This window comes from Lactuca sativa, chromosome 9 (assembly GCF_002870075.4).
Source record: "Lactuca sativa cultivar Salinas chromosome 9, Lsat_Salinas_v11, whole genome shotgun sequence".
Lineage (NCBI taxonomy): Eukaryota > Viridiplantae > Streptophyta > Magnoliopsida > Asterales > Asteraceae > Lactuca > Lactuca sativa.
Window position 1 is genome coordinate 177060386 of NC_056631.2, and position 14204 is coordinate 177074589.

The window sequence follows — 14204 nt, forward strand, 5'->3', positions numbered from 1 at the left end:
GCTTCGAACTCAACTGCTTCTGATCAACCTGCCGTTGAGAAATATAGGCCACAAATTCCAGCGAAACAGAGTGCCTCCTGCAATTGTGCATGTGGGAAAAATCAGAGACAAGGCAAAGATACGCCACCAGGGGCAGGAAGAAACAACTTCACAGTGAAGAAAAAGACATGTTTTCACTGTGGAACACCTGGACACATTGCCCGAAACTGTCCAAATCGCGCTTACGTTCCCTACAACGCACAAGGATGGAAAAACACGCCAAGTGGGAGATACTTCAAAAGAAACCCTTCCAGGTCACGTTCAGATAATGGTGACTGGAACGCGCAGAAGGCCAGGAATCAAACCCACAAGGCAAAGAATCCGAATCCCAAGGCCAAGTATCCAACTCCCAAGGTCAAGCATCCAACTCCCAAGAACAAGAAGGGAATGCTGGCCCAGAAGTCTAGCTCAAGAGGTGCTCATGTGAAGCCAAGACCAGTCAGGTCAAAGTCATCTAGGCAGACGGCTTCAAGTTCCAAAGCAAGTGCTGAGGCACCCATCGGATCGAAAAAGAAATGGGTTAAACCCAACTACAAATGGGTACCAAAGGTTCAATCTCCCAAATCAACTAACGACTCTAATATTTCTACATCTTCTGTTTGTGATAAACAGGACATGTCATGGGAGAAAGTACTGTGCAAGGATGACAAAGGTCGACCCAGTTTCAAAATGGACTGGGTTCCAAAGACCAACTAATCCCGCTCTGTGTCGGAGCAGCTATGGAGGCATATCATCAGATTTCAGTTTGTTGATAGTGGTTGTTCCAGGCACATGATAGGAGACATCTCTGAACTGTACAACATTCAGATCTTTGTTTAGAGTATGTGTCCTTTTGCGGGAAAGGAAGAAAGGAAGAGATCACAAATGGGGTTAGTGCTTAATGATATGAAGAATTTTCGGATCTGTTCAGAGATTATGCTTGCTGTTCTCAGACCTTCAGAATGCAGATTCAATCGGTGAATTACGGTTTGTGTTTTCTTCTCTATACTCTTGAGTTTTTCTTAAGCTGATTCGCTTTAAAGACTAATTTTTGTTTTAGGATAGTTTAAATTTGTGCATTTACTTTCATTTCTCTCCTATGCACAAATTTAGGGGAAAAATAAAAACAAAACAAAAATTAGAAAATTTTCAAAAATCCAAAAAAAAAAAAACAACAAAAATCAGAAAATCCAAAAACATTAGAAAATCATAAAATCAAAAATAGGTCTGTATTGGAATGTGCTTGCATGGAGATGTTTTTGGGAAATGAAATTGGCAAGTGATAACAGGCAACCTGAGTTTGCGTAACGTACCCAAAGTTGAAGGGTCTATGCTCTGGTTTGATGCGTCGGTAAGCATGAAAAATTTTAAAATGGACATGACTAGCTAGAGTTGAACTTAGGAAATTTATAGACTTGACAAATCTTGACCTAGTTAGATCCGTTCAGCCTGACAATACGACGCTCGGATAGGTTGAGCATGGATATATACATGAGAATCTACCGGTCACATTAAATAACCCGTATCTAGTACTGTGGATTCACTTTTCCTCGATGTGCGGATTCTGTCCTTAATTCCGGTTGGATGGGGCGACTGGTAAATTCCGATAAATTAGGTCTGTAGAATATCGTTTTCTTTCTTTCTGTCTGATAGTCATATGTTGTCCCTTTGCGTGACTTTAAATCTGACCTGGTACACAACATATGCAACTCTATTTCTCTGCATGGTATATATGTGAAATACCTCTTATCTGTTAGTCATATGTTGTCTCCTTTGTGTGACTTCTAATCCGACCTGGTACACAGCATATGCAACCTTCTACTTCTCAACCCCTCTGAAACAATAAGTTATAGAATTCTGAATCTATCTTCTCTCTGAATGGTTGTCTGCTCACCCGATGTAAGGAGTACTCTGGAAGTTCTTGATGGCTGGGGCATATCAGGAAGCGGGAAACATGTTCTAGTACACTTAAAATTGAACACATACAGATTGTCAGTAGATCTCGCTGCTCAATTTAGGTGGACCACAATATCCCTGGTCGTCGTCAGATGAATGGTCCTTAAGATATAGTATCTAGGAACTTAGGATCAGATATAATATCTAGGAACTTAAGTTCACCTGTCTTGTAACAAATAGTATGTCCTAAATTTGTCACAATTTTTCGTGTTTAATTGGACAACAATACCGACAATCGACCAGACAAAAATGTGAATATGAAAGGTACCGACAAGTGGATAAAGGTTGTCTAAAAACTTTGATCCCAAATCACTCTTAAAGTTAGATATCAATTTTATTTTTGTTAAATTTGTCATAGTTTCTTCTAATTTAAATATTAGGGGAGAATTAAAAATTAAAAATATTGAAAAAAAAATCAGAAAAATTCAAAAAATCAAAGAAAAATCAGAAAAAATAAAAATCCAAAAATAGTGTTATTTATGTTTTATTTCTTGTTCAGAAAAATCAAAAATCCAAAAATATTTTTGTTTCTGTTTTAGTTTGTGCTCTAAGTTTTCTTTTAGTTTTGTTTTGTCTTGAAAAGTGATTTCAGGTATAGATAAGACTCATGGAGTTTGTGTTGAAGATTTCTGAGCCAAGGCTTCGTCCGTGAGCATCGAAGAATTCTCACTCGAAGGAGCAAGAAATGAAGATTATTCTTTCAACATTCAATTTGTCAACCCCAGAAGCAAGGTGAAGCTGCACTTCAAGATTATGTGACGGATTGCATTGAAACCTCCTCAATCAATCTGCTGCTATCGTTGTACCTGCTGAAGTGATCCATAAGATTTGTTCTCTTTGATGTTCTCTCTGAAGATTCTTAAGCTGAAAGTGCCATCTTTCAAGAATCAGTATAAGATTGTAACGCCTGTGTTTCTGGTCCTGTCATTAATGTTGATATAATAGTCTAGGTTAACCTTTGTAACCCGTTTTGAAATAATAGAAGTGTATTATTTGAGTATTATGTGTTTTGTGCTTAATTGCTTAATTATGTGGTTGGATTAATTAAGAATAAAAATAAGCGTCAAAATTTAAGTGTAAAATAAACTTGATATCTTTGGATAACGTTGTAGTAGTTGAAACGAGGTTTCCGAATATATATAGAATGCCCAAATCTGACTTCGTATGAGGAAGTTATGATTTATCGAAGTTTCGGCTTAGCGGTATGCAGCCTGAAATACTCGATTTGAGATCGAGCGGTTTTTAGCCGAAGCAATCTAAACGAGGATCGAAGGTCTCGTTGTTGGTATCGAAGCGATGAAAAGTTAGGCGAGAACGGACGTCAAACGAAGAAGTTACGAATTTATAACGAAGTTTTTCTGTCCCGGCCTATTAAAAATAAATAATAAAAATAAAATCAAAATTAGCCGACGAAGTCTAAACGAAAGTTGTAGAGCGTAGTCTCACCTACGCGTGGATATAAAGAACATCGAAAACGGAGTTCGTATGAAGAAGATATGAATTTTCGAAGTTTATTAAATAATTAATAATTAAATTTAATTATTAAACCCGGTATTATCCGAAGGGGAGTCACCGGGCTTATCCGAAGTACGCCCAGCGTACTGCTGTACGCCCCGCGTACAGCGAAGCATGACGACCTTCGCACTCGAGTTCTTCAGATGACGAACGCCATGACAATTTCGGATGAGTACGCCCCGCGTACAGGCGTACGCCCCGCATACTCCGAAGCTCCAGCCTCCTATAAATAGGATGCGAGGGTTCCGGGCTTATTTGCTCATTTCTCCTCGTTTTTGTGTTGAAGCTCTGCGCGTAAACCTCCGAAGCCATCCCGACACCCCGGATCTCATATCCAAGTTAAGAAGGAAGTTTTAGGATCCCGAGATCCCAAAAAGTGCGATTCCCGAGCCGAAGCTCTGCCCGCGAGAAGTTCGATTTTTGTAGAGATCTTCCAGATCTGCTGAGGATTACTACTTCTACAAGCCGTAGTGTTGTATGATCTTCTTCTGATCAAGTGAGTGTATACTACCTTTCATAAACACGATAATAATACAAGTATGGTTTGAGTGTATTAAGTATATTGTTGTTTATGTGTATAATTTTGTTGTTATATGTGTGAATGTATATTCATTCTCTACTATCTCATAGATCTGATTTACTTTCTATGAAATACGTGTTATGTGGGTGTGCCTCATCTGTTATGTGCAATATGTATTGAATGAAAATGATATACAGGTTTTAAACTATGTATGAAAATATATATTTTTATCTACTATTATGTTGGGTAGAACATGGGTAGATAGTTGGTGTGTAATAAACAGATGAGAGGCCTCGATGTTATTGTTGTTGTTGATCTAGTTATTCAGCGGAGTATGGATAATGACCACAGACTCTTTCTAGACAGTCCAGTGGAACGCTAGCAGGTTCATAACCTGTAGGTGTTGTGAACGATGTGTTCACCGGTGTACTCTATCCCCCTCATGGTTGCCTTTAGGATATCTATTGTTGAGGAAACCCCTTAGCAGTAATGTCCGTCCCGATGAAAATCCTAGATTAGGTCCCTTGAGATAGATGTTATTTTAGGGACGTAAAGTGAGGATAACGGGAATGGGTAATCGGGATAGTGATTGGTTGGTGAAATTAAATATAATTAATTTATTGTGGGTTGAAAACCCTATATGCTCACCAGGCTCCCAAGCCTGACCCACTCAGTTTTATTTGTATTACAGGAAGTGGCGCAAGGGCGTAAGATGGATGAATCATCGAGTTGTTTTGTTTACAAGTCTGTATATGTATATATTTGTTGAATGACTTGTAATGTTATCGTTTATGCTTTATGGTCTGTATCGGAACATGACATCCTGAGTTTTGACTATATAATGAAAATGCATCTCTTGATGAAATGCTTTGATAAATATTATTTTATCATGTTTTGTTTTGGGAACAAATTCCGCAACACTTTTAAATCAAAAGGATTTACTCTGAAATTATTTTAAAAAACATAAATGAAATCGGTCTTTTCTGGCCGAGATTTTGGGGATGTCACAAAGATGCCTCCTCACCCAATGTGCGTTCAATTCCAAATCTTAAAGAATTGCTCAAGTGCTCAAGATGAAGTCATTCATTGAAGATAAATGTTGAAGCCAAGCTCTCGATGAAGATTTAAAAGAAAAGCCAGCTACTTTTTAGGGGGAGCTTGTTGGGTTAATTAAGAAAAGAAAGCTATAAACCAAGGGGGAGATTGTTAGGTCAAAATATGGTTTATACTTTGCTTTTCTGGGCAATTGTATTTTTCTATAATATTTTTGGAGTTTACGGTCATGTTTACGGTTGAGTTTACGGCCGTAAACCCATTTATGGCCCAAGTTCAGTTAGCCCATAGTCCCAAGTATAAATATAGGTGTTAGGGTGTGAGGAATAGATTGATGAACCCTAAAGAATTTACAGCCAGAGAGCATTTTGTGTGAATCTTTTGTATCTGGAACATTAATTCATATAAATTCATACGAAGATTCATATTATTATTCTTCTTCTCCTTCTCTTCTATTTGATCTGACATCATCCATTTGATTGGGATTCCGCACCATCAAACAGATATGATTGATACACAGGCAAATTAGGGACTTACAAACAGTATCCAAAATTTCACAGAGTTGATGAAATTATCTCTTACCAACATCATGCAGTTATTAAAATACATAGGGGTGTATGAGAAATCATTAGTTGTAAGCAACATGAAGGGGAATCGATAAGGGACTACTTCAAACATTTTAACGATGCCACACTATATTTTCCAGGGCAGAGCAGTAATCTCGTCACTAGCGCTTTCACACATGGCCTTCTACCTGGAATATTTTCCAAAACGTTTCTTGGGAAGATGCCGACCACTAGGCAAAAAATAAGTGAAAGATTCCAAAACTACCTGTGACACGAAGAAGGCACAACAACCACAGAAGCATATTTGAAAGCAGCAAACTCCCTAAACGGGAAAGACAAGGGACAACTATAACAACCGATCCGAATGGGGATACGGAAGCAGGAGAGGACGCTTTCATAGACCCTACCGACCATACCAAAGGGATGATAGGTGACACATGCATGTATATGTATTGTCCATCACTGACAAACCAAAAAGCACCCGAAAATTTCTAGATAGGCCGCCCGACAAGTCCAAACATTGCAAATTCCACAAATGCCCAGGCCACAATACAGCCGACTGTGGTGTCCTAAAGAAAGAATTATATGAATGCATCCGTCAAAGGAAGCTCAAGGAGATAGCCAGGACCCTAAGAGAACGCCACAACACGGTCTAGCCAGCAACCAGACCAATCAAATAAGAACTGAAGGTCGCAGAAAAAGGGCAAGAGATACTTGTCATACAAATTCATTGCCAAACCAAAGCACCAAGAACGAACACATCAACCCAAAAGGGTGTAGAACTACAATTCTCACCACACGACCGTGCTCCCCGGAATTAGGGTGGGGACAACCCCCTAATAGTATGTGCTCGGATAAAAAGCACTAAAATCCAAAGAGTCTATGTTGACAGAGGAAGTGCAGCAAATATTATATTCGACACTACTTCAAACAATTACACTCCAACTGGAGGGAGGGGATAGAACTGTCACCAGGCAGATGAACAGGATTTGCATGGCGTAGTGTCACACTGTTAGGCACGATCTTCCTATCTTTCACGCTGGAAGACGAGAATAGCGCAAGAAGGAAGTTGGTACTGCTACACTTCATCATTATCCGGGCATCATCTGAGCACAACATAATCCTCGGGAGAACAACTATGCTTAAATTTGGAGTCGTCGCATCAACCGTTCATGGCCTAATCAAATTCCCCACAGGAACGGGCATAGCGACCGTCAGGGCTATCACGAAAAAATCTATTGAATATAATCAAGTTATGGCACCATAAGAAATCACAAGAGGTGCAAAGCGACCAAGGGAAGAAGAATCAAAGGTGAAAGAAGTGATACATGAAAAATACGCAGATCAAAAGATCATAATCGGTTCCACATTACACTCCCATACAAGAGGAAAACTACTCAACCAAATACAAAAATACAAATGCATTTTCGCGTGAGAACCTACCGACATGGTTGGGATAAGCCGAGAAGTGACAGAACACAACCTGAACGTGAAGCCTGACAACACAATAGTAAAATAAAAAAAGGAGAGGGCAGGATGGAGACCAAAAAAAAGCGATAAACATAGATGTAGACAAACTCGTCTGAGCAGGCATTCTCAAGGAGACCGTCATTCCTTCCTGGATAGCAACCCAGTCATGGTTTGAAAACACAATGGTATTTGGAGAATATGCATAGATTACACGAACCTCAACAAAGCTTGTCCAAAAGATTGCTACCCGCTCCCCAAGATAGACTAGAAGGTAGAGTTGTCAGAGGGTTTCAAATGGAAATGTTTTATGGGTACATGAAATGGATAACACCAGATATGGATGTGAAGGGAAAACGAAGAGAAAACAACATTCTACATAGATCATGGCACTTTCTACTATCTGAATATGCCCTTCGGACTCAAGAACACCAGAGCTACCTACCAACGATTGGTTGATAAGACTTTCCATAACCAAATCAGACAAAATATGGAGGTATACATTGACAACATGGTCATAAAAGGCACGAATGACACAACTTTGTTACGAGATGTCGAAGAAACTTTTTAAATGTTGGATAAAGTACAAATGAAGTTGAATCCCACTAAATGCACATTCGGGGCGGAAGAAGGAAAATTTATGGGCTACTATGTCACCCACAAAGGAATACAACCAAATCCAAGCAAGATCAAAGACCTTCTGGAAACCAATCCTCCTAAAAACTTAAAAAAGATGCAAGGGTTAAATGGAAAGATAACAACACTTGGACATCTTGAAGTTATACAAGAAGGCCATGCCATTATTCTAGACCCTGAAAGGATGTGTAGACAAAAGCAACTTCAAATTGACAGAAGAAGCAGAGCATGTATTAGAGTAACTAAATACAGCCTTCCAGAAGCTCCAAACATTGGCCTACCCAATACTAGGTGAAACGTCATCCGTATACCTAGCCACCTCCCAGGAGGCCATTAGTGAAGTCCTAATAGTAGCATGAGATAGAAAAAATTAGCAATCTACTTCATCAGCAAGGCCTTACAAGGTCCGAAATTAAATTATCCAATATTGGAGAAACCGGTCATATCTCTAGTTCATACAGCTAGAAGGTTATGAAGAGATTTCCAAGAATATCACATCAAGGTCCTTACTACTCACCCCATCCACCAAATCCTATCCAAACCAGAGAAATCAGGCCGGCTAGCCAAATGTGCAATCGATCTTGGTGAACACGACATAGAGTATAGACCAACATCAAGTTTGAAGGCATGGGCCCTGGCGGATTTCTTGGTGGAATTCCCTACGGCAGATAAGATACAACAAACAATTAATGAGGAAGTTGCATAAAATCTCCCTGTGGAAGAAGAAGTGGCATATTGGACCCTACACACCGATGGAGCCTCAAATAAAGAAGAATCTTGAGCATGATTGGTATTAAAAAGCATGATGGGAGAAGAAGTCACGTATGCATTAAGGTTTGATTTCCATACAACCAACAGCAAGGAAAAATATGAAGCCTTATAAGCAGGAATACGCCTAGCAACAGAAATAGGGGCAGAGGCAGTGGAGGTGCTAAGCGACCCCATGCTGGCACCAAAATAAATCAACAAATTTTATGACATATGAGATGAAAAAAAAGCAAAAGTACGTCAAGTCGATGAAGCATATAGCTGAGACCTTCAAACATTTCACCCTCAAACAAATTTCGAGATCTAAAAACAAGCGAGAAGATGCGATAAGTAAGTTGGCAGCAATATCATTTGACCATCTGACAAAGGAAGTGTTAGTTGAAATCCTCCCAACAAGAAGCCTTAATAACCAATAGTCGCCATGATGGGAGTGGACTAACCAAACTAGATGACACCATACTACAACTACTTGCTGAATGGCATCCTCCTAGACTATGGAGTAAAAGCAAGGAAGATAAAAATCAAATCATGCCAGTATACTATCTGCATTGGAACGCTATATAGAAAAAGCTACCTAGCACCATGGCTAAAGTGCATAACACGGCAAGAAGGCAAGTCTGTACTACATAAAATGCATGCACGAGAGGCAGGCGCACATGAAGGGGCTGAAATAATTTTTCGCCTATGAATCTACCGAATAGACATTTACAAGGGCCCAATCGAGATCACGAGACGATGTAGAAAATGACAGATGTTCGCATAAATGCAGAACTTACCGACAGCCTCGCTAACCAACATATCTAGTCCATGGTCCTTCCACAAATGGGGAATAGACATTGTGAGACCTTTCCCAGAAGCCCCACGGAAAATCAAATTCCTGATTGTGGAAATTGACTACTTCACAAAGTAGATAAAAGTAGAACCCCTGGAAACAATAAATGAATAAGGCATAATCAAATTCTTATGGAAGAATATTCTCAAACGATTTGGCACCCCGAGAACACTTTTCAGTGATAATGGTTTGTAGTTCGCCGAAAACCCTTTCAGGTAATGGTGCAAAGAACAAAACATATAACAACGGTTCACTTCTGTTCTTTATCCACAAGCTAACGGATAGATAGAAGTATTGTAACACCGTAAATTCTCAAACAAAATTTTCATTTTAAAATCACATAATTCTCATTAAATCATTTCACAAAACCCCCCCAAAGTGTCAAATGATCAAAAACACAATCCATAATTGTTTAATAAAAATCCAGGATCCGCAAAGCATAAGTCCATATCATGTGTACAATCAAGTCGGCGCCTTCTCGCGATCCTGAGAAGTACCTGAAACACATATCACATAACACGGTAAGCACGAAGCTTAGTGAGTTCCCCAAAATACCACACATAGCTCATTAGCCTCTCATGGCTATATCTCAAATAAGACCCTCCGGTCCCACAACTCGAGTGGACGCTCTGGTCCTAACTCAGTAAGCTCAGAATAATACACAACATAAATCACAAAGACATAACCGGGAATTGTCTCATCAACCCGCCGAGTCACACATGTCCAGACTCGTCGGGGAAAACCCTAACCGACTCGTCGAGTCAGTTCTTTGACTCGTCGAGTCCTTTCAGACTCTATTCTCATTCAGATGTTTTAAGGCAGATTTACAACCCCAAACTCTAGATCTAGCTTCCCAAGGCTAATATACCACATAAAGCTGCAAGCTTTACGTCCATGCATGACACTTAGGGCTTGAAATGCCAAAACAACTTCCATTTAGGGTCTTAATCATGAAAGCTCTTCTATTAGCTGGATAAAGGACCTTTGGACTCTAGGGACCTCACAAGGTCCAGATCTGAAGTCTCACTCTCTTGGTAAGCTCAACACACTCAAAGCCTCAAGGAAATATGGAATAAGCCCTAAAACTCCATAAAATGAGATCTAATCAAACTAATGAGCAAGGTAGAGACTTTTTACCTTCAAAAGAAGCTCTAGATGAAATAACACCAGATCCAATATTCTCTTCTCGTTCCTTGCTTTGATACTCCACTCTTCTCTTAAAAAGGTTCACTAAAATGCCCAAAGATTAGCTCTCTTTCTCTCTCTCTCTCTCTCTCTCTCTCTCTCTCTTTCTCTCTTAGCTCAATATAGGCGATTAGGGTCTCACATAGGGGAGTAGGGCGGCTGGTGAGGCGCACATGAGGGCTTAAGGTCCTTTAAATAGGACCCAACCTTGGAGAATTAGGGTTTTTTCTCACAGCGCCAACTCACCGAGTTGGTCATAAAACCCACATGGTCAACCCGCCTCTACTCGACGAGTTGGGGCGCCAACTCGCCGAGTTGCTCAAACAACTCATAAATAAATAAATATATAAATATTATACCTGGGAATCGAGATGTTACAAGTATCCAATTGGACCTTGCTAGCTGAAATAAAAAAAATGTTTAGGCAAAAAGAAAGGAAATTGGGTAGACAAAGTCCCTACGGTGTTATGGTCATATAGGACCACCCCCTGTGTTGGAACGAAAGAAACACCATTCAACCTCTCATATGGCATGGAGGCGGTCCTACCACAAGAACTACTCATAGAAACCCCTCGTGTACTATCTTTCGATACATAGAAGAATGTTGAGGACCTTCGAGTCAATTTCCATCTAATAGAAGAGATGTGTGGCATGGCTACACTTCGACATCCGGCATACAAAGCAATTGTCAAAAAATACGACAACAAAAGAGTAAAAGAGGGAGCATTCAAAATAGGCGACCTGGTACTGAGGAAAAACGAAGCCAGACACGGTGAGCCAAGAGGCAAGCTAGGGCTAGCCTAGTAAGCTCCCTATAAGGTCATGGAAGCACACAGTAAAGGCTCATATGTTCTGGAAATAGTACAGGGAAGACCCATTTCAAGGACGTGGAATGTCCAGAACTTGATACGTTTTAACTACTAAAAAACATGCAACATGGCACAAGAAGCATGAGGGCACAAGATCCCTGCCCCCCTTTTTTTATTGTTCCCTTCACTTATTTTGATGTTTTTTCCATTCAAAACCATGTAAGAAAGGAAGGGATGATCACCCTCTCCTCCTGATATGCAATCAATGCTAAACTTCTTAGTACTAAGATGTATATTTATAAATCACATATGGCAAATAAATTTCCAAAGCCCTTGGATTTGACCTGCCTTAGGTCTGGAGGCCAAATTCTTCGACCCACTTTCTATAACAAAAAATAGTTCCAAAGCTCTTAGCTTTGACCTGCCTTAAGTCTGGAGGCCAAATGCCTCAACCCACTTTCTATGACGGCAAACAGGTACAAAGCCCTAGGCTTTAACGTGCCTCAGGTCTGGAGGCTTTATAAAAGAATACCTTGTATCTTCATATTAAAATTATTATTCCGACCTTGAGATATTTGCTTTATATCCACAAGTGGATCTTAATCCTTGCACATTTGGTTAGGAAAACATGGATTAAGGAAACCTCCAGGCTAAGTTATATATATATATATATATATATATATATATATATATATATATATATATATATATATATATCTTCTAGTAGATGTCTTTTAAGAAAAGCGGTCTTTCTTGAAATCTTTGCTATATCTCATATTAAGAATATGAAGTTGTAACAAATAATATCATTGTTGATCTAATCATAGCTACTTGTTAAAAAGGTTTGATCATAGTCAATGTCATGAGTATGATAAGGACCATAGTCAATGACATGAGTATGAGAAAATTCTGTTATAACAAGACTTGCTATATGTGTATGATATCCATGTATATATTCTTTCTGAAAGAATCTCTTACTCCTTCTAGCCATATTATAGGGAGAAAGGCTAATCAATCCCATACTTGATTATTATGCATGAATTACATTTCAATGTTCATGAATCTAAGTCCTTTATCAAATTCAAGATTTGATATAGCATCTTGTTAGTTGATGGATTTGCTAGAAACCATCAAGAAGAACTCATCAATGAGAGATACCACATTTCTCAATTCAATGATGATTTCTGCCATTAATGTTAACAGTTTGTGTTTGTGAATAGATATTATTTAAGTTCAATAATTCATTGTTGAAACTAGTGCCAACAATTGCTACATCAGGCTATGTTTCTTGAACATCTTAATGTTCAATGTGTCTCACACTTTCTTTGTCACTAGAAGCTTGCTTTTTGCTGATTCAACATTCAGAGGAATAAGAGAACATATTTTTTTGTGGGTTTATGTAATATAAATGATTTTTTTATAGTATTCTATAGACATGCAATTTTTCGGTGTTTGTATTCTAGATACAATTAATAGTGATTAAGTTATAATCCCAAGAGCAAAAAGGAAGATAACTTCTACCGATTAATAACTAAACTTTATCTGGTAAGGTCTAATTCATCATTTATTATCACTTAAAGTTTTAGATGGTGTTATTGGAGTGTATCTCAACTTTATGTTTGAAACTTCGACAAAGGTTTCACAATTAGGCTTTACCATGTAAAATAAAATTATAACTACTATAGTTGTTAATAAAGTTGATTTGGTATCTTGCATTAAATCTTAGACATTCATTAGAAAGGAAGTCATACATCATAGTGTATAGTTCCTTAATAATTATTTCCTCTACATATTAGTGAAAATATGATTAAGAATCTTTTATATATAAATAGGATTCACATATGTCAAACAAACTACATTATTTGCCTTCATAGACCCCTTTCTTGAAATTGGAATATATGTATGTCATTGATATAATAAATATAACAATGTCATATATAACTTTGAATCAAAACAACTTTAATTCAAAAGTATTTCCATATAGAACTTATTTATATTTATTAAAGTTTTGATATTTACTTTATAACGCTATTAAGAGATATAGTATCATAAATAGAAGTTAATTATTTCAGAATATCAACATTACCGTTATGAAAAATGATCAAGTAAATAATCAAACATTTAAATAAAATAAATGAGACATATATATTTAGACATGCTAAATTTAAAACATACATTGTTCCAAAATAATCATTGTTTTATATTACAAGTAATTTATGTTCTAAGCATACATAAGGAACTAAACTCCGAGAGTGTAGTTGCAACTTTCTTGTGCTCAACTGGTTATTCTTTTGTAACTATCTGCAAACAAGTTACAAATATTAGATTAACATTTATGTACCAAATACTTTAGTGTTATTTGAAAAATATAAGATCTATATAGTAGATACCTGAAGTACTAGTCTCTTTCAGACATTCTTTTGAGATAAGAGAAACAATTTCTTTTCTAGTATCTAGTTTCTCCATAAAAGAAACAAGATTCATCTATGTGGGCCTTCTTGGATTTGTTGGGCTTAAAGGTGTTTATTCCATAAAACATAGGCTTCATAGATCACACAAGGTGACTCCTTTTAGCCTTGCATTATTACATTGTTTGAACAAGTTTAAAAACAAATATCATTGTATTTATTGGATTATTGTTTAACCTGTTATATCATATATATATATATATATATATATATATATATATATATATATATATATATATATATATATATATATATATAAATTATCCAAGACTTCCTAGAAGTCGGGAATAATTATTTCTAGTATGATGTTAGAAGCATCTTGATCTTCACAGTAATGCCTTTAGTAGGTATCATGTTTAGGTCTATTGCTTAAAGCAAGTTGTTTAAGGAATAGGACCTTTAAGTCTATAC